At 52.9% G+C, this 20,359-nt stretch overlaps 1 protein-coding gene across 2 annotated transcripts in view; it reads right to left on the bottom strand.

Annotated features, from left to right (window-relative positions):
* aass (aminoadipate-semialdehyde synthase) overlaps positions 1 to 12,045 on the bottom strand; it is a 98,597-nt gene extending 86,552 nt beyond the window's left edge. Inside the window, exon 1 of one of the 2 annotated variants that reach the window (XM_038780090.1) lies at positions 11,817 to 12,045. The gene's annotated coding sequence lies outside the window, so the exon portion shown is untranslated. The remainder of the gene's footprint in view (positions 1 to 11,816) is intronic. The other variant, XM_038780091.1, reaches the window with a different exon arrangement.
* Positions 12,046 to 20,359: the final 8,314 nt, after the last annotated feature.

Genomic DNA, 20,359 nt, shown 5'->3' on the forward strand with positions numbered 1-20,359 from the left:
GGTTCGGGGGTGTATCAAGAGGTACTTAGAGGCCAATGATAATGGGGAGGTCCGAGTGAGGACGGTTTGGGAGGCATTGAAGGCGGTGATTAGAGGGGAGTTGATTTCCATCCGAGCCCATAGAGAGAGGGGAGAGCAAAGAGAGAGAGAGAGGTTGGTGGGGGAGATGGTGAGGGTGGACAGGAGATACGCGGAGGCTCCGGAGGAGGGATTGCTGAGGGAGCGGCGTAATCTTCAGGCCAAGTTCGACTTGCTGACCACCAGAAAGGCGGAAGCTCAGTGGAGGAAGGCACAGGGAGCGGTGTACGAATATGTGGAGAAGGCGAGTAGGATGCTGGCGCATCAGCTCCGTAAGCGGGACGCGGCCAGGCAGATTGGTGGAGTGACGGATAGGCGAGGCAATGTGGTGCAAAGGGGGGTGGACATTAATGGGGTCTTCAGCGACTTTTATGGGGAATTGTACCGGTCCGAACCCCCGGTGGAAGGGGGGGGGGGGAATGGGGCGCATTTTGGACAGGCTGAGATTTCCGAAGGTAGAGGAGGGGCAGGTGGAGGGGCTGGGAGCGCCGATTGAGCTGGAGGAGCTGGTTACTGGGATAGGCAGCATGCAGTCGGGGAAGGCGCCGGGGCCGGATGGGTTCCCGGTCGGATTTTATAAAATGTACGCAGACCTGCTGGGCCCCCTGTTGGTTAGGACCTTTAACGAGGCAAGGGAGGGGGGGCTTTGCCCCCGACTATGTCACGGGCGCTGATTTCCTTGATCCTTAAATGGGACAAGGACCCCCTGCAGTGTGGATCATATAGGCCGATCTCGCTGTTAAATGTGGATGCCAAGCTGTTGGCGAAGATCTTAGCCACAAGGATAGAGGACTGTGTGCCGGGGGTCATTCATGAGGACCAGACAGGGTTTGTGAAGGGAAGGCAGCTGAACACCAATATACGTAGGCTTCTGAATGTTATAATGATGCCGGCGGTAGAAGGGGAGGCGGAGATAGTGGTAGCATTAGACGCGGAGAAGGCCTTTGATAGGGTTGAGTGGGGGTACCTGTGGGAGGTGCTGGAAAGGTTTGGGTTTGGGGAGGGGTTTGTCAGTTGGGTGAGGCTGTTATATGAGGCCCCGATGGCGAGCGTAGCCACGAAAAGGAGGAGATCGGAGTACTTTTGGTTGTACCGGGGGACAAGACAGGGGTATCCCCTGTCCTCCTTACTCTTTGCGTTGGCAATTGAGCCCCTGGCCATGGCATTGAGGGAGTCGAGAAATTGGAGGGGTCTGGTGTGGGGTGGGGAGGAGCACCGAGTGTCACTTTACGCAGATGACTTGTTGCTTTATGTGGCAGACCCAGTGGGGGGAATGCCGGAGGTGATGAAGATTCTTAGGGAATTTGGGGGCTTTCCAGGGTACAGGCTCAACCTGGTTCAGAGTGAGTTGTTCGTCATGCACACGGGGGATCACGAGGAGGGGACTGGTAGACTCCCACTGAAAAGGGCAGGGAGGAGCTTTAGGTACCTGGGAGTCCAGGTGGCTAGGAGGGCCCTACACAAACTTAACCTCACTCGGCTGGTGGAGCAAATGGAGGAGGAGTTTAAAAGACGGGACATGTTGCCACTGTCACTGGCGGGCAGGGTGCAGTCAGTCAAGATGACGGTGCTCCCAAGGTTTTTGTTCCTGTTCTAGTGCCTCCCCATCCTTATCCCGAAGGCCTTTTTTAGGAGGGTCAACAGGAGCATTATGGGATTTGTATGGACGCATGGGACTCCGAGGGTGAGAAGGGTGCTTTTGGAGTGGAGCAGGGATGGGGGGGCTGGCGCTGCCCAACCTCTGTGGGTACTATTGGGCTGCCAATGCAGCGATGGTGCGTAAGTGGGTAATGGACGGGGAAGGGGCAGCATGGGAGGGGATGGAGATGGCGTCCTATGTGGACACGAGCCTGGAGGCGCTGGTAACGGCGCTGTTGCCGCTCCCTCCAACGAGGTATACCACGAGCCCGGTGGTGGCGGCTACCCTCAAAATCTGGGGGCAATGGAGACGGCACAGGGGAGAAATGGGGGGCTCGATGGAGTCCCCGATACGGGGGAACCACCGGTTTGTTCCAGGGAGCATCGATGGCGGGTTTCTGGGCTGGCACAGGGTAGGTATTAGGAGGTTGAGGGACCTGTTTGTGGATGGGAGGTTTGTGAGCCTGGGTGAGTCACAGGGGAAGTTTGGGCTCCCCCCGGGGAACATGTTTAGGTACATGCAGGTTAGGGCGTTTGCCAGGCGGCAGGTGGAGGGGTTCCCTCTGCTGCCCCCATGTGCGGTACGGGACAGGGTGCTCTCGGGGGTGTGGGTTGGAGGAGGGAGGATTTTGTACGTGTACCACGTAATGCAGGAGGTAGACGAGGCCTCGGTGGAGGAACTGAAGGGTAAATGAGAAGAGGAGCTGGGTGAGGAGATTGAGGAGGGGACGTGGGCGGATGCCCTGGAAAGAGTGAATTCCTCCTCTTCTTGTGCGAGGCTTAGCCTCATACAGTTCAAGGTGCTACATAGGGCTCACATGACAGGGACGAGAATGAGTAGGTTTTTCGGGGGCGAAGACAGGTGTGCTAGGTGCTCGGGGAGCCCAGCGAACCACGCCCATATGTTTTGGGCATGCCCAGCGCTGGGGGAATTTTGGAAGGGGTAGCTAGGACGGTGTCGAGGGTGGTAGGATCCAGGGTCAAGCCAGGCTGGGGACTCGCACTTTTTGGGGTTGCAGTGGAGCCAGGAGTGCAGGAGGAGAAAGAGGCCGGTGTTCTGGCTTTTGCGTTCCTAGTAGCCCGGCGGAGGATTTTGCTTCAATGGAAGGATGCGAGGCCCCCAAGCGTGGAGGCCTGGGTCAATGATATGGCGGGGTTCATCAAATTGGAGAGGGTAAAATTTGCCCTGAGGGGATCAGTACAGGGGTTTATTAGGCGGTGGCAGCCTTTCCTTGACTTCCTGGCAGAACGGTAGGGATATAGACCGGCAGCAGCAGCAACCCGGGGCGGGGGGGGGGGGTTTGTTTCGGGGGAGGGGAGAAATGTGTACATGTGTTTATTGAATATTCCGGGTGCTTATCATTTCTTCTTTTTGTAGTTACTGCGGCAGGGGGGGGGGGAGGGGGGGGGGGGGGGGGGGTTATATTGTGTTTTTCCTTTTTTTTTGTTAATACTGTTTTCTTGTTGATATTTTCTGTTTTTGATATTTTGTGAAAATCTCAATACAAAGTATTTTTTAAAAAAACAAATCATTTGTCACACTCACGCTTTGCCTCTGTAAAATTACACATGCACAGGAGCCTGTAGGTATTTTAAAACAAAAACTAATGTTTTGGGTTAGATGGGATGAAGACAGAAAACTCATTTGGACAGGTTTTTTTTTTCACATTTTGCTCTAAATGTCAACGTTAATATTTCTCGACGATCCATCAATGGTCAAGACCCACCTCAAATCTCAGCACAAATCTCAGGTCACTGTATGCCAAGTAGTGCCATGATTTCAGCTCCAAGGTTTGCACATTTCCCAGAATGCTTGGCCTTAAAAGGGTGGTGGAAGCAGATTCAGTCACAATAACCCTCAAATAGGGAATGGATATATACTTGGGACGGGTAGATTGGCAATGCTTTGAGAGAAGGGTAGGAAAATAAGACTAATTAGATCGTTTTTTCAGAGAGCCAGCACTGGCACAGTGGGCCGAATGGCCTCTATGCTCCCTGATTCTACAGGTTCCATTTGCAACTCATTCTTAATTGAGATGGCCAGAGAAATGCTTGATTACATGCAATTTTGTGTTCTGGATACGTTGCCAGCAGAACTAGGTTGTGAAAGTCAAGTTCATTTTGTACTAATCATAGAATCCCTGACAGCTGGTTGGTGATGCAGAGTGAGGCCAGCAGAGCGGATTCAATTCCCATACTGGCTGAGGTTATTCATGAAGGCTCTGACTTCACAACATTGCCCCTTGCCCAAGGTGTGCTGACCCTCAGGTTCAATCACCACCAGTCAGCTCTCCCCCTCAAAGGGTGAAACAGCCTATGGTCATCTGGGATTGTGGTGACTTTACTTTACAGCGCAGAAGGAGGCCATTCGGCCCACTGAGTCTGCACTAACCCTATGAAAGTGCACCCTACCTCGACCCACTCCCCTTAACCCCACCTAACCTGCACAATCCTGGCCACTAAGAGGCGATTTATCATGGCCAATCCATCTAAACTTGCACATCCTTGGACTGTGGGAGGAAACCGGAGCACCAGGAGGAATACCAGACAGGAGAGCATGCAAACTCCACACACACACAGTCACCCAAGGCCAGAATTGAACCCAGGTCCCTGACGCTGTGTGGCAGCAGTGCTAACCACTGTGTCACCGTTCGCAAGAAAGGAAAATAATTTTTATTCCTCTCAGGTGGTTTGGGTTTAAACTCAGAAGGCGAGTGGGGAAAGAGTCCCAACACTGACTAAAACGAAGTGGAGCACGAAAGCAGCAGCGCAAATTGGGTAAGGGTGAAGAGCAAGGGAAATAGTGCCAGCTTGAATTGGTAGAGTGGGTTTAGATGCCAGTTACTTGGGTTTAAAGGGAGATGTATGTCATGTCAAATTCATGTCGAAGATAAAGAGGAGTGTCAGTATGAACTGGCAAGATTGGAGAAGAAAGTGTCTGAAAAGAATGGCGATCTGTTGGAATTCAATGAAATCGATCTGGACGAGGTAGAGCGTGACTGAACAGTTTGGATATAGGGACACTGACTGAATTCCAGCATTGAGGGAATACTGCACTGCTTCAGGTGCTGTCTTTCAGATGAGGCACTAAATTAAAGCTCGGTCTGGCGATGATGTGACTGGAGCTCAGGACCCAAGCAACAGCGGGACTGGGGTGCGGGAAACCCTGTATGTTAGGCACGGGGAGTGTGCAATTGTGACGGCCCATGGAGAGAGCTCACGGCAGGCGTGGGGAGATTGAGATTGCCTCCTGCCCAGTGAGGGGAGGGATTTTGCCCGGGGAGGAGGCGGAGGTGCCTTGGTGAGTATGTGGGAGTGTGAGTGAGACTCATTGTGTGTTTTTCTTCATTTGTTCATGGGATGTGGGCGTCGCAGTCAGTGCCAGCATTTATTGCCCATCCGTAATTGCCCTTGAGGGGGCAGTTAAGACTCAACTACATTACTGTGGGTACGGAGTCCCATGTAGGCCAGACCAGGTAAGACAGTAGATTTCCTTCCCTAAAGGACATAAGTGAACCAGACGTGTTTTTAATGCCAATCGACATTGGTTTCAAGGTCCTCATAACACTTTTAATTCCACAATTTTACTGAATTCAAATTTCACTTTCTGCAGTTTGAACCTGGAACTCGAGGGCATTAATCTGGTTCTCTGCTTTACTAGTCCAGTTGACAATTCCACTACGCCACCTGAGAGAATTGAGTGAGTGAGTGTGTGCAGGGAAGTGTGAGAAACAGAGCAGATGTGTGGGGCTGAATGAAAGAGACTGAGTGGGTGTGTGAGGGTGTGTGAGAGATTGGGTGTGTGTGGGGATGCGTGAATATGTGTGGGGGTGAGTGTGTGTGTGGGGGTGAGTGAGTGTGTGGGGGGGTGAGAGAGTGTATGGGGGGTGAGAGAGTGTGTGGGGGGTGAGAGAGTGTGTGGGGGGCTGAGCGAGTGTGTGTGGGGGTGAGTAAGTGTGTGGGGGATGAGAGAGTGTGCGGGGGGGAGTGAGTGTATTTAGGTGTGAGTGAGTGTATGTGGGGGTGAGTGAGTGTGGGTGGGTGAGTGGGTGTGTGCGGGGGGGTGTGAGTGTGTGGGGGGGGTGAGTGTGTGGGGGTGAGTGAGTGTGTGAGGGGGGTGTGTGAGTGTGTGGGGAGCTGCATGAGTGTGTGGGGGGCTGAGTGAGTGTGTGTGGGGGGTGAGTGAGTGTGTGTGGGGGGTGAGTGAGTGTGTGGGGGGATGAGTGAGTGTGTGGGGGGATGAGTGAGTGTGTGGGGGGATGAGTGAGTGTGTGGGGGGATGAGTGAGTGTGTGGGGGGATGAGTGAGTGTGTGGGGGGATGAGTGAGTGTGTGGGGGGATGAGTGAGTGTGTGGGGGTATGAGTGAGTGTGTGGGGGGTGAGTGAGTGTGGGGGGGGGGATGAGTGAGTGTGTGGGGGATGAGAGAGTGTGCGGGGGGGAGTGAGTGTATTTAGGGGTGAGTGAGTGTATGTGGGGGTGAGTGAGTGTGGGTGGGTGAGTGGGTGTGTGCGGGGGGGTGTGAGTGTGTGGGGGGGGTGAGTGTGTGGGGGTGAGTGAGTGTGTGAGGGGGGTGTGTGAGTGTGTGGGGAGCTGCATGAGTGTGTGGGGGGCTGAGTGAGTGTGTGTGGGGGGTGAGTGAGTGTGTGTGGGGGGTGAGTGAGTGTGTGGGGGGATGAGTGAGTGTGTGGGGGGATGAGTGAGTGTGTGGGGGGATGAGTGAGTGTGTGGGGGATGAGTGAGTGTGTGGGGGGATGAGTGAGTGTGTGGGGTATGAGTGAGTGTGGGGGGTATGAGTGAGTGTGTGGGGGGTGAGTGAGTGTGTGGGGGGGTGAGTGAGTGTGTGGGGGGGGTGAGTGAGTGTGTGGGGGTGAGTGAGTGTGTGGGGGGTGAGTGAGTGTGTGGGGGGGGGTGAGTGAGTGTGTGGGGGGGTGAGTGAGTGTGTGGGGGGGTGAGCGAGTGTGTGGGGGGTGAGCGAGTGTGTGGGGGGTGAGTGAGCGTGTGGGGGGTGAGTGAGCGTGTGGGGGGTGAGTGAGCGTGTGGGGCGTGAGCGAGTGTGTGAGGGGTGAGTGAGTGTGTGGGGGGCGGTGAGTGAGTGTGTGGGGTGAGTGAGTGTGTGGGGGGTGAGTGAGTGTGTGGGGGGTGGGTGAGTGTGTGGGGGCGGTGAGTGAGTGTATGGGGGTGAGTGAGTGTGTGGGGGGGTGAGTGTGTGTGGGGGGTGAGTGAGTGTGTGGGGGGGTGAGTGTGTGGGGGGGGTGAGTGAGTGTGTGGGAGGGTGAGTGTGTGTGTGGGAGGGTGAGTGTGTGTGTGGGGGGTGAGTGAATGTGTAGGGGCGGGTGTGTGAGTGTGTGGGGGGTGTGTGAGTGTGTGGGGGTGGTGTGAGTGTGTGAGGGGGTGTGTGAGTGTGTGGGGGGCGGTGAGTGAGTGTGTGGGGGTGAGTGAGTGTGTGGGGGGTGAGTGAGTGTGTGGGGGGTGGGTGAGTGTGTGGGGGCGGTGAGTGAGTGTATGGGGGTGAGTGTGTGTGGGGGTGAGTGAGTGTGTGGGGGGTGAGTGTGTGGGGGGGTGAGTGTGTGGGGGGGGTGAGTGAGTGTGTGGGAGGGTGAGTGTGTGTGTGGGGGGTGAGTGAATGTGTAGGGGCGGGTGTGTGAGTGTGTGGGGGGGTGTGTGAGTGTGTGGGGGTGGTGTGAGTGTGTGGGGGGGGTGTGAGTGTGTGGGGGTTGAGTGAGTGTGTGTGGGGGTGAGTGAGTGTGTGGAGGCTGTGAGTGTGTGTGTGTGTGTGGGGGTGAGTGAGTGTGTGGGGGGGTGAGTGAATGTGTGGGGGGGGGTGAGTGAGTGTGTGGGGGATGAGTGAGTGTGTGGGGGATGAGTGAGTGTGTGGGGGATGAGTGAGTGTGTGGGTGGGTGACTGAGTTTGTGAGGGGTGAGTGAGTGTGTGAGGGGGGTGAGTGAGTGTGGGGGGGGGGGTTGAGTGAGTGTGTGGGTGGGTGAGTGAGTGTGTGGGGGGTGAGTGAGTGTGTGGGGGGGTGAGCGAGTGTGTGAGGGGTGAGTGAGTGTGTGGGGGGCGGTGAGTGAGTGTGTGCGGGGTGAGTGAGTGTGTGGGGGGTGAGTGAGTGTGTGGGGGGTGGGCGAGTGTATGGGGGCGGTGAGTGAGTGTATGGGGGTGAGTGAGTGTGTGGGGGGTGAGTGTGTGTGGGGGGTGAGTGAGTGTGTGGGGGGTGAGTGAGTGTGTGGGGGGTGAGCGAGTGTGTGAGGGGTGAGTGAGTGTGTGGGGGGCGGTGAGTGAGTGTGTGGGGGGTGAGTGAGTGTGTGGGGGGTGAGTGAGTGTGTGGGGGGTGGGCGAGTGTATGGGGGCGGTGAGTGAGTGTATGGGGGTGAGTGAGTGTGTGGGGGGTGAGTGAGTGTGTGGGGGGTGAGTGAGTGTGTGGGGGGTGAGTGAGTGTGTGGGGGGTGAGTGAGTGGGGGGGGGTGAGTGAGTGTGTGGGAGGGTGAGTGTGTGTGTGGGAGGGTGAGTGTGTGTGTGGGGGGTGAGTGAATGTGTAGGGGCGGGTGTGTGAGTGTGTGGGGGTGGTATGAGAGTGTGTGGGGGGGGGTGTGTGAGTGTGTGGGGGTGGTGTGAGTGTGTGAGGGGGTGTGTGAGTGTGTGGGGGTTGAGTGAGTGTGTGTGGGGGTGAGTGAGTGTGTGGAGGCTGTGAGCGTGTGTGCGTGTGTGGGGGTGAGTGAGTGTGTGGGGGGTGAGTGAATGTGTGGGGGGGGTGAGTGAGTGTGTGGGGGATGAGTGAGTGTGTGGGGGATGAGTGAGTGTGTGGGGGATGAGTGAGTGTGTGGGGGATGAGTGAGTGTGTGGGGGATGAGTGAGTGTGTGGGGGATGAGTGAGTGTGTGGGGGATGAGTGAGTGTGTGGGGGATGAGTGAGTGTGTGGGGGATGAGTGAGTGTGTGGGGGATGAGTGAGTGTGGGGGGGGTTGAGTGAGTGTGTGGGTGGGTGAGTGAGTGTGTGGGAGATGAGTGAGTGTGTGGGATGTGTGAGTGTGTGGGGGATGAGTGAGTGTGTGGGGGATGAGTGTGTGTGTGGGGGGTGAGTGTGAGTGTGTGGGGGCGGGTGTGTGAGTGTGTGGGGGTGGTATGAGAGTGTGTGGGGGTGTGTGTGAGTGCGTGGGGGGGGGGTGTGAGTGTGTGAGGGGGTGTGTGTGTGTGGGGGAGTGTGAGAGTGCGTGGGGGGTGAGTGAGTGTGTGGAGGGGGGGTGAGTGAGTGTGTGGAGGCTGTGAGTGTGTGTGTGGGGGTGAGTGAGTGTGTGGGGGTGAGTGAGTGTGTGGGGGGGGGGTGAGTGAGTGTGTGGGGGGGTGAGTGAGTGTGTGGGGGATGAGTGAGTGTGTGGGGGATGAGTGAGTGTGTGGGGGATGAGTGAGTGTGTGGGGGATGAGTGAGTGTGTGGGGGATGAGTGAGTGTGTGGGGGATGAGTGAGTGTGTGGGGGATGAGTGAGTGTGTGGGGGATGAGTGAGTGTGTGGGGGATGAGTGAGTGTGTGGGGGATGAGTGAGTGTGTGGGGGATGAGTGAGTGTGTGGGGGATGAGTGAGTGTGTGGGGGATGAGTGAGTGTGTGGGGGTTGAGTGAGTGTGTGGGTGGGTGAGTGAGTTTGTGACGGGTGAGTGAGTGTGTGAGGGGGGGTGAGTGAGTGTGGGGGGGGTTGAGTGAGTGTGGGGGGGTTGAGTGAGTGTGTGGGTGGGTGAGTGAGTGTGTGGGTGGGTGAGTGAGTGTGTGGGGGATGAGTGAGTGTGTGGGGGATGAGTGAGTGTGTGGGGGATGAGTGAGTGTGTGGGGGATGAGTGAGTGTGTGGGGGATGAGTGAGTGTGGGGGGGGTTGAGTGAGTGTGTGGGTGGGTGAGTGAGTGTGTGGGAGATGAGTGAGTGTGTGGGGGATGTGTGAGTGTGTGGGGGATGAGTGAGTGTGTGGGGGATGAGTGTGTGTGTGGGGGGTGAGTGTGAGTGTGTGGGGGCGGGTGTGTGAGTGTGTGGGGGTGGTATGAGAGTGTGTGGGGGTGGTATGAGAGTGTGTGGGGGTGTGTGTGAGTGCGTGGGGGGGGTGTGAGTGTGTGAGGGGGTGTGTGTGTGTGGGGGAGTGTGAGAGTGCGTGGGGGGTGAGTGAGTGTGTGGAGGGGGGGTGAGTGTGTGTGTGGAGGCTGTGAGTGTGTGTGTGGGGGTGAGTGAGTGTGTGGGGGTAAGTGAGTGTGTGGGGGGGGGGTGTGAGTGAGTGTGTGGGGGGTGAGTGAGTGTGTGGGGGGTGAGTGGTGTGTGGGGGATGAGTGAGTGTGTGGGGGATGAGTGAGTGTGTGGGGGATGAGTGAGTGTGTGGGGGATGAGTGAGTGTGTGGGGGATGAGTGAGTGTGTGGGGGATGAGTGAGTGTGTGGGGGATGAGTGAGTGTGTGGGGGTGTGAGAGTGTGTGGGTGGGTGAGTGAGTGTGTGAGGGGTGAGTGAGTGTGTGGGGGGTTGAGTGAGTGTGTGGGGGTGAGTGAGTGTGCGTGGGGGTGAGTGTGCGTGAGGGTGAGCGAGTGTGTGTGGGGGTGAGTGAGTGTGTGGGGGGTGAGTGAGGGTGTGGGGGGGGGTGAGTGAGGGTGTGAGGGGTGAGTGAGGGTGTGGGGGGTGAGTGAGGGTGTGGGGGGTGCGTGAGGGTGTGGGGGTGCGTGAGGGTGTGGGGGGTGCGTGAGGGTGTGGGGGGTGCGTGAGGGTGTGGGGGGTGCGTGAGGGTGTGGGGGGGTGAGTGAGGGTGTGGGGGGTGAGTGAGGGTGTGGGGGGTGAGTGAGGGTGTGGGGGTGAGTGAGGGTATGGGGGGTGAGTGAGTGTGTGGGGGGGTGAGTGAGGGTGTGGGGGGTGAGTGAGGGGGTGGGGGGTGAGTGAGGGCGTGGGGGGTGCGTGAGGGTGTGGGGGGTGCGTGAGGGTGTGGGGGGGTGCGTGAGGGTGTGGGGGGGTGAGTGAGGGTGTGGGGGGTGAGTGAGGGTGTGGGGGGTGAGTGAGGGTGTGGGGGGTGAGTGAGGGTGTGGGGGGTGAGTGAGGGTGTGGGGGTGAGTGAGGGTATGGGGGGTGAGTGAGGGGTGAGTGATTGCATGGGGGATGAGTGAGTGTGCATGGGGGTGAGTGAGTGTGCGTGGGGGTGTGAGTGTGCGTGGGGGTGACTGAAGACTTCTGCAAAGCACCAATCTAATCCAATCCCATTTTCCAGCACTTTGTCCATAGCCTTGGAATTTGAAGTGCTCATCTAAATGCTTCTGAAATGTTCCCACCTCTCCCACCCTTTCAGCCAGTGCGTTCCAGCACTTCTAAAATAATAAATATCGCTGTTTACAGGGGTCTGTTGAACAAGGCTCTGCACTGATCACATCAGTTTTGGGGTCAGTGGCCGACTGGAAGTACTTAGTTTTCGGAAATACTGCAAAAGGAGATAGAGACAGTGGAGGGTGAGTGGAGGGGTTTCAGTGTCGGGTGGGCAGGCAGGTGGGCAGAGCAAGTGGGCAGACAGCAGCACCGTACCACACTGAAGGCAGCAGGTGTTCATTGCATTACAACAGTGACTGTCCCTCGACAGCTGGGTTTGAATGTCACAAATCGGCTCAGATTAACACTGCAATGAAGCTACTGTGAATATCCCCTAGTCACTGTTCAGGTACACAGAGGGAGAATTCAGAATGGCAAATTCACCTGAGGAGCAGGTCTTTAGATTTGCACCTGGCATGGGCAAGGGGGGGTGCGTCGTGTTTTTGTTTAATGTACAGGAACATTGTGAGGCAATGTTTTCCCACCCTGACAGATTACTGATTCTAAATATAGAGCCACTGACGGCAGCAGCCGAGGCTGTCTCTGTCCAGGGCTCGATCGAGGCCAAGACGGGCTTCCTTAAAATGACTGCGTCATTTGACCCTTTCAGCAGCTGTTGCTGGGGTTTGCTGTCCGCGGGAGAGAGAGAGAGGACAAATGCATCGAAAACAGGCCGGGGGGGGGGGGGGGGGGGAATCAAACATGATCCTGTTGCACACCGGCCGAGAGAGAGAGAGAGAGAAAGGGGGGGTCTGCTGAAAGTGCTGGGTCCCGGTCGCAGACACTCACCTCAGTGTGGAGCAGAAGGAGCCAGGCGGGCAGGACAACACTAGGCAAGTTCCAGCCTGGTGTGTTATTTCCAGAGCGATGTGACAATGATTCCACTGTCGCCGGCCAGCCAATGGTGTGTCAGTCAGTGCAAGGCGCTGCCGGCTCCGTCATCCCAACACTGGCTGCAGGAACTCCTTAAAGCAGCAAAACACAAAAGCAGGCAGCCCCCTCCCTGGACACTCCCGCTCACTGATTCCCTTTTGGCCGCACATGACATTTTGGTCTGTCAGATGACGTGTCTTTGACGGTACTGAGATAAAGGATCTGAAACATTCCCAAACTGCTGAGCTTTTGGGTCTCCACCTTTTTCCATTGGATTGGATTTGATTTATTGTCGCCTCTCGGGACCTACAGTTGTTATGGGCCAGGGTTTAGAGAACCCCAAAGTGTATGGTGGAGTTTACCTGACCGGCAACTTTCAATAGATTGTGGTGTGGGGAGCACACGGCCCACTCTACAGATGTGGTACAGCAGAAACAGAAAAGTTTTTTTTAGAACAAAACAATGTTTATTCTATGAACTCAAGTTAACCTTTGTTAAACATATAGTGAGCATCTTAGCAACCATTAATTCAAATACAACCCCCAAAGAATACAACACTAAGTAATCCTTTAAGCTTTCCTTTTTAACATCGAGGAGACTTTTCAAAAAACCTTTAAACAGAAGCACATCAGGTTAAAGTCACTACTGCGAGGCGAGCAGTTATTAGTTTAAAATCACCAAAGGATCGATTTACAGTCTTTAGATTACAGAGAGATTCATACACCTTCTGGCTGTGACTGCAGCTATCCAGCTCTGAAAACAAAACTAAAACACACCCTGCAGCCTGCTCAAAAACGAAAGTAAAAAGCTGACAGGACAGCTCAGCTCCACCCATACTCTGACATCACTGCAGTAATATGAGCAGCCAAACATTTCTTAAAGCAACATTCTCATGATAGTGAAAAGTATTGTTCTGCGTACAGTACGGGCAGATCGTTTCATGCATGAAAAAACATAGGACATCATAAATACGCAATGTAAATACATAGGCACAGGCATCGGGTGAAGCATCCAACAGTGTTACTAGTCAGTAGAGAAGATGCGTGGAGAGATCAGTTGAGTCCATAAGAGAGTCATTCAGGAGTCTGGTAACGGTGAGGAAGAAGCTGCTTTTGAAACTGTCAGTGTGTGTTCTCAGACTTTTGTATCTCCTGCCCGAAGGAAGAGGTTGGACGAGAGAATAACCCAGGTGGGATGGGTCTTTGAGTATGCTTCCCGCTTTCCCAAGGCAGTGGGAGGTGCAGACAGAGTCAATGGACGGGAGACGAGTTTGCGTGATGAACTGGGCCATGTTCATGACTCTCTGTAGTTTCTTGTGGTCTTGGGCTGAGCAGTTTGTGGCCACCGAAGTTGGCCATTTCCCTAAACAAAATGGAGGAACGCAAAGCATACAGGATAAAATGGACAATGTTTGCAGCCCCAGCAGGCTGTACCTAGCAGGTGTGGATTCTGTCTGCTAAGAAATCAGACAGCACCAAAACGAACATTCCGCATACTAATGAGGCAATCACCGGGATAATTAGCATGTTAATGGAACAATTCCAGATACAATGGACACAAATGGGGAAGCAACTGCAACATTGTAAAGGATACCAGCAGGCACCAACAGGGTACGAAAACAAAGAGCCTGAGAGCCCGCCCAGTAGCTAAGGAACAGCCTCAGTATTGGGGGGATTCAAACATATTGATTGGGAAGAGACCCAATCGATTCCAAGCCGGTTAGGGAGTCCGCCCAAAGGGGCGCAGATCCCTGGGACCTAGAAAAGACAGGTCCCACACATGGTTCAGTCTTCTCGTCCAGCCCTCCTCTCTCCTTGACCAACACTCCTCCGTGGACCAGCACCTCGACCAGCTTTTGCCAAGAAGACCCTGAAGGAGAGAGAGAGAGAGGTTTGGACAGCAGCCGCCAGCAAGTAAGTGTCTCACAACGATCACTACCAGAGATAGACACTCCTGACCCCTTTTAACTTACCAACCTGAAGTCTGCAGACCAGAGCAGAGCAAGAGGCCTTGTTCCCTGACCCGGCAGTTCCTTCGAGATAAGTATTAGTTTATTTAGCGGTAGGAATAGCTTAATCCTTTTAGCGTGTGCATGGGTAGTTATTATAATTGTATTATAATAAACTCAGTTGTTTGAACTTACTAATTGGTGTATGGTTTTATTGCTTTGAACTTCACCTTGAATTTGTGGCGGTATCTTAACGATACCTGACGACTCCAGAGCTAAGTAAAGAAACAGCCAAATTGAATGTTAAGCACACTCACCCAGAACGACCAACATTTAGTGGCAGACTCTGCCGGGACTCAATTAGAAGTGGCCCCCCCACTCCGAGAGAACCCAGAAATTCGAATTGGGAAAAGGAAAAACCACAAGTGTTCAAGGAGTTCAAATCAATAATCATAATTTGGAAGTGTGTTTTTGCATGCGTAACTAACAGGGTTGTAAGGTTAAACTGAGAGATTTTTGTTGCGTCAAACTGTCGGGAATTTTATAATCGGAACATAGCGAATGCCGTACCCTTATTTAAAAGCATTACCTTATCATCCCTGTTCCAAATTAAAGAGAGAGAGAAAATGGCCATGCAGGCAATGGAACGCCTCATGAACCCAGAGCAGTTTGTGGTCGCAGCGACCAGCAGTAGCAGAGTAGGGCAGTGTCCCGTATGGGAGCTGGAACTCAGGAAATATCTCAAAGGGAAAGGATGGCCCCTTTGGAGTGAGTTTTGTTTGAATGAGGAGACAGGTCCCGGGAGTATAGGACATACTTGGTGGGAGAAGCTTTCTCAAATTCACAAAAAGAATATAGGAAAAGCACGCAAGCCGATGGCAATTGTGTCCTGCTTGGCACAATTGCGAGGCACAGAGGAGGTCGTTCAGACGCTCTGAGCAGAATTAGAAGAGAGAAATAGGATGAGCAAAGTGGATGTCAGGGACATCGAAAAGCAAAACCTAGAGTTAAGAAGGAAGCTGGCAGAGAAGGATAGAGAGGTGGATGATGCCAAGAGGGCACATCAGTCTTGTTTAGCCCATCTGAGCAGTTCCCAAACCCAGTATGAGAAAGCCTATCAGCATGTGCAGCGAGCAGTTCTGATAAAGGAAGATTCAGAGAAGCAGGTAGAGGCACTGCAAAGGCAATGCTCTGACCTAAAGGCAGCTTTAAGAGCACTCCATGCTGCCACCACTGAGCAAAGGCAAAGCACGGTAGCATGGTGGTTAGCATAAATGCTTCACAGCTCCAGGGTCCCAGGTTCGATTCCCGGCTGGGTCACTGTCTGTGCAGAGTCTGCACGTCCTCCCCGTGTGTGCGTGGGTTTCCTCCGGGTTCTCAGGTTTCCTCCCACAGTCCAAAGTGGTGGATTGGCCATGCTAAATTGCCCGTAGTGTCCTAAAAAGTAAGGTTAAGGGGGAGGTTGTTGGGTTACGGGTATAGCGTGGGTTTGAGTAGGGTGATCATGGCTTGGCACAACATCGAGGGCGGAAGGGCCTGTTCTGTGCTGTACTGTTCTATGTTCTACAGTGGATCATGCAAAGTGTAGGAAGCAGATTGCGCAGCTGCAATCTCTGCTTTCTGTGCAGAATGGGTTCCAGGAGACATTTGGAACCCAGTTAGATGAGGAAAATGCCCCAGATTGGCAGGAATTGAGTGAAACAGCGCAGCGCTATGTTCAGGGAACATGTGCGCCAGCAGCGCAACAGAAAAGGAAAGCACCCCAACCCCCCACAGATCAGATAGCACACGCACCTATGAACCCAGTCACCACCCAAAGAAAGGCAACCACAGAAGGCGCACCCGACATCACCTACACCACCCCCTTAACCGTAACACAACTCAGGGACGCGTGTGAGAAAATCACCCCGTTCCTCCCCACTGCAGACCCCCACCAATTTTTCGCGAAAGTGAAGCAACAGGCTACCATGTACGGCCTGGATGAGCGAGAGCAAGTAAAGCTCACAGTGTTGAGTTTAGACTCATCGGTTGTAGCAGCCCTCCCCGACCCACAGAACGTTGGAAGAGGCACACTAGAGGAGATGCATACAGCTATTTTAGACGCGACAGGGTACAACAGAGGAGACCCCGTCGAAGGCCTAAATAAGTGTAGGCAGAAGAGGACAGAGCATCCCACAGCATTCGCAGGAAGGCTGTGGATCCATTTCACTGCCGTTTATGGCGATTTAGACCAAGCTCATTTAACCCGCGGTAATATGGTTAAATGGACCCGCACCATAATCACCCACGCCACAGATGCAGGAGTCTGCAGCAGTTATGACCCCTCAGAAGAGGCCCATAATGAAAAATGGGTTTTGAAAAGATTGTCCCGTGCTTGGGAACAATCTGTCCAAGGCAAGGTAAAGGTTAAGCCCCAGAAGAAGCTCAGGCTGCAGCAGATATACAGGCAGTGAGAGCACACCAAAACCCCGCATGGGTAAACGAAGGAAAGAACAGCCCCCCCACAGAAGTCGCAGGAATGTTACAACTGCGGACAGTTAGAGCATTTCGCAAGGGAATGCAACGGCCCACAGAGATCTCAGAGAGGCCAGCAGACAGGCACTCTGACCAGTAACAAGGCAAAGCCTATCCACAGTATAGGGACGCAGTCAGGGCAGACCAATGTGGACGGAGCGGACTGACGGTGTTCGGGCTCCCCCACTTGGGTCTGTGACACCCGCTGGGACCGATCAGGAAGGCCGGTGGTCACAGCAAAGATTAGAGGGAAGCCCATAGAATTACTTTGGGACACAGGAGGGTCCCACACAACCAATAATTCCTCCACCACAGAACGGGCAGACATGTGGCCCACCACATCCACAATTACACTCAGCGGATTTACAGGGCACTCACAGCAGGGACACATTACAGCCCCTGTATCAATTCAGCTAGGGAACATCTCCACCAGACACCCCGTTGTTTTAGTTAGTCTGCCCCGCAGAGCAGAACACATACTGGGTATTGACTTTATAAATGCACACAGCCTGCCGTTCGATCCAGTCAATCAGTGTGTCTGGAGAATGGCAAAATCGGACAGAGCACCCGCAACTCTCACAGTAGGAGAGTATGCAAATAGGATTAGCGCAGTAGGCGACTATTGTTTCGACCCGACCATGCTTAGCACGGACAAACAGGTTAGGGCAGTTTTGAACAAACACAGGACAGCATTTGCCAGTCACCGGCACGACTGCGGCAGAATGACTGGACAAGTTCAAGTTACTGGACCTGACCCGAGACCACAGAGACAGTACCGATTTCCCCTAGAAGCAGAGGGAGAAATTGGAAAGGTTATAGAGAGCTTATTAGAGCAGGGTGTACTTAGGACAGTAGCCTCAACTAATAATGCACCTATTTGGCCAGTGAGGAAGCCCGACGGATCATGGTGTCTGACCATAGATTATCGGGAACTCAACAAAGTAACCCCAGCAGTAGCCCCCACGGTAGCAACAAGTCCCGAGACCATGCTCAAGCAGGGACTCCACTCCAAATATTTCACGGTATTGGACATTAGCAATGGCTTCTGGTCAATCCCATTGGCAAAGGCGTGCCAGTACAAATTTGCCTTCACATTTAAAGGACAGCAGTATACGTGGACATGCGTCCCACAAGGATTCCACAATTCACCCTCCATTTTCCACCGACAGCTGGCAAATGGATTAGCAAATTTTCCCGCCCCGAATGTCTGGTACAGTATGTGGACGACCTACTACTGCAGACAGACACCAAGGCAGAGCACATCATGCTTCTGGCCGAGCTCCTGGAACTTTTACAAGAGGTTGGATGTAAAGTTAACCCCAGAAAGGCCCAGATATTGGAGAATCAAGTGATGTATTTGGGTACAGTCATCACGCACGGCAAACGCGAGATCGAGTTCAAAAGAATTGAATCGATTGTCAAATTGCCCCTTCCCCAGAATGTTTCAGCCCTCAGGTCATTTTTAAGACTGGTTGGGTATTGTCGGAACCATATCGATGGTTTTGCGACAAAGGCAGCCCCACTCTCAGACCTGCTTAAGAAAGGAGCCCCTTGGGAATGGCTTCCGCAGCTTACAGAGGCTGTGGAAGAGTTAAAGAGAGCCCTTAGCGCAGCACCCGCGCTACAAGTTCCAGACCAACCCTCTATGCAATAGAGTTAGCTAGCACCAATCTGACCCTCTCGGCCGTGCTCCTTCAGGAACGGCACGAGCAGCTATGACTAGTGGCTTATGCCTCACGACGTTTAGACCCTGTAGAACAATGGTTTTCAGCCTGCGAGAGGCACCTACTAGCAGTATTTTGGGCAGTTCAGTACTTTTCGTACATTACCGGACTCAATCCCATCACCATTTTGACCGAACACACCCCCACACAGTTACTTTTAGACGGTTGACTGAAGGACGGTTCAGTGAGCCAGATAAGAGCAGCTAGGTGGACACTACTGTTACAAGTACAGGACATAACAGTTAAACGGACCAAAACACACAAATTTTTAGCGGACAACCTACAGCAGGGGTGGGCAAACTACGGCCCGCCAAAGGTATTTCTGCGGCCCGCCAAGTCATTAAAAAAAAAAAAAAAATTTTTTTTTAAAATTTTTTTTTTTTTTTTTTTTAATTTTTTTTAAGGTTAATGGAGGCGGGCTGTTGGGTTACTTACTGGTATAGGGTGGATACATTGACTTGAGTAGGGTGATCATTGCTCGGCACAACGTCGAGGGCCGAAGGGCCGGTTCTGTGCTGTACTGTTCTATGTTCTATATGAGGCGCCCAGAATCATAACCGGGTGAAGTAATTATTTTACTTAATATACTATGCGGCCCTTTGTGAATTGTGAATTTTTGAATGTGGCCCTTGCACGGAAAAGTTTGCCCACCCCTGACCTACAGTATCCAGGACAACCCCATGAATGCGAAATAGTAGCACCCCTACACAACACAGGACCATTCATTGCCAAAACACCCCCCCCAGGAAGATAGGGAATTCAAGCCAGAGCCCCCAGCACACAGACACGTGTGCCCCATTGAAAATATATGTGGACGGTTCATTCACAGTTTTAAATGGCGAACGCATCACAGGATGCGGGATTTACGTTGAAGATGCGCAGGGTCGCGCACTAGAAGAGATTGCATTAAAGTTACTAGGTCACTTAGGCGCGCAGGCAGCAGAGCTCGAGGCCATTGCATATATAGATATCGACCGTGGATATCTAAGGAAATAAGGGAGAGTATCAAATTGAAGGAAAAAGCATATAAAGCGGCAAAGATTGCTGGGAGATTAGAGGACTGGGAAATCTTTAGGGGGCAACAGAAAGCTACTAAAAAAGCCATAAAGAAGAGTAAGATAGAGTATGAGAGTAAACTTGCTCAGAATATAAAAACAGACAGTAAAAGATATTACAAATATATAAGACAAAAAAGAGTGGCTAAGGTAAATATTGGTCCTTTAGAGGATGAGAAGGGAGTTTCAATAATGGGAAATGAGGAAATGGCTGAGGAACTGAACAGGTTTTTTGGGTCGGTCTTCATAGTGGAAGACACAAATAACATGCCAGCGACTGATAGAAATGAGGCTATGACAGGTGAGGACCTTGAGAGGGATTGTTATCACGAAGGAGGGAGTGATGGGCAAGCTAATGGGACTAAAGGTAGACAAGTCTCCTGGCCCTGATGGAATGCATCCCAGAGTGCTAAAAGAGATGGCTAAGGAAATTGCAGATGCACTAGTGATAATTTACCGAAATTCACTAGACTCTGGGGTGGTCCCGGTGGATTGGAAATTAGCAAATGTGACGCCACTGTTTAAAAAAGGAGGTAGGCAGAAAGCAGGAAATTATAGACCAGTGAGCTTAACTTCGGTAGCAGGGAAGATGCTGGAATCTATCATCAAGGAAGAAATTGCGAGGCATCTGGATAGAAATTGTCCCATTGGGCAGACGCAGCATGGGTTCATAAAGGGCAGGTCGTGCCTAACTAATTTAGTGGAATTTTTTGAGGACATTACCAGTGCAGTAGATAACGGGGAGCCGATGGATCTGGTATATCTGGATTTCCAGAAAGCCTTTGACAAGGTGCCACACAAAAGGTTGCTGCATAAGATAAAGATGCATGGCATTAAGGGGAAAGTAGTAGCATGGATAGAGGATTGGTTAATTAATAGAAAGCAAAGAGTGGGGATTAATGGGTGTTTCTCTGGTTGGCAATCAGTAGCTAGTGGTGTCCCTCAGGGATCCGTGTTGGGCCCACAATTGTTCACAATTTACATAGATGATTTGGAGTTGGGGACCAAGGGCAATGTGTCCAAGTTTGCAGATGACTCTAAGATGAGTGGTAAAGCGAAAAGTGCAGAGGATACTGGAAGTCTGCAGAGGGATTTGGATAGGTTAAGTGAATGGGCTAGGGTCTGGCAGATGGAATACAATGTTGACAAATGTGAGGTTATCCATTTTGGTAGGAATAACAGCAAACGGGATTATTATTTAAACGATAAAATATTAAA

Source organism: Scyliorhinus canicula, chromosome 20 (assembly GCF_902713615.1).
Source record: "Scyliorhinus canicula chromosome 20, sScyCan1.1, whole genome shotgun sequence".
Taxonomy (NCBI): domain Eukaryota; kingdom Metazoa; phylum Chordata; class Chondrichthyes; order Carcharhiniformes; family Scyliorhinidae; genus Scyliorhinus; species Scyliorhinus canicula.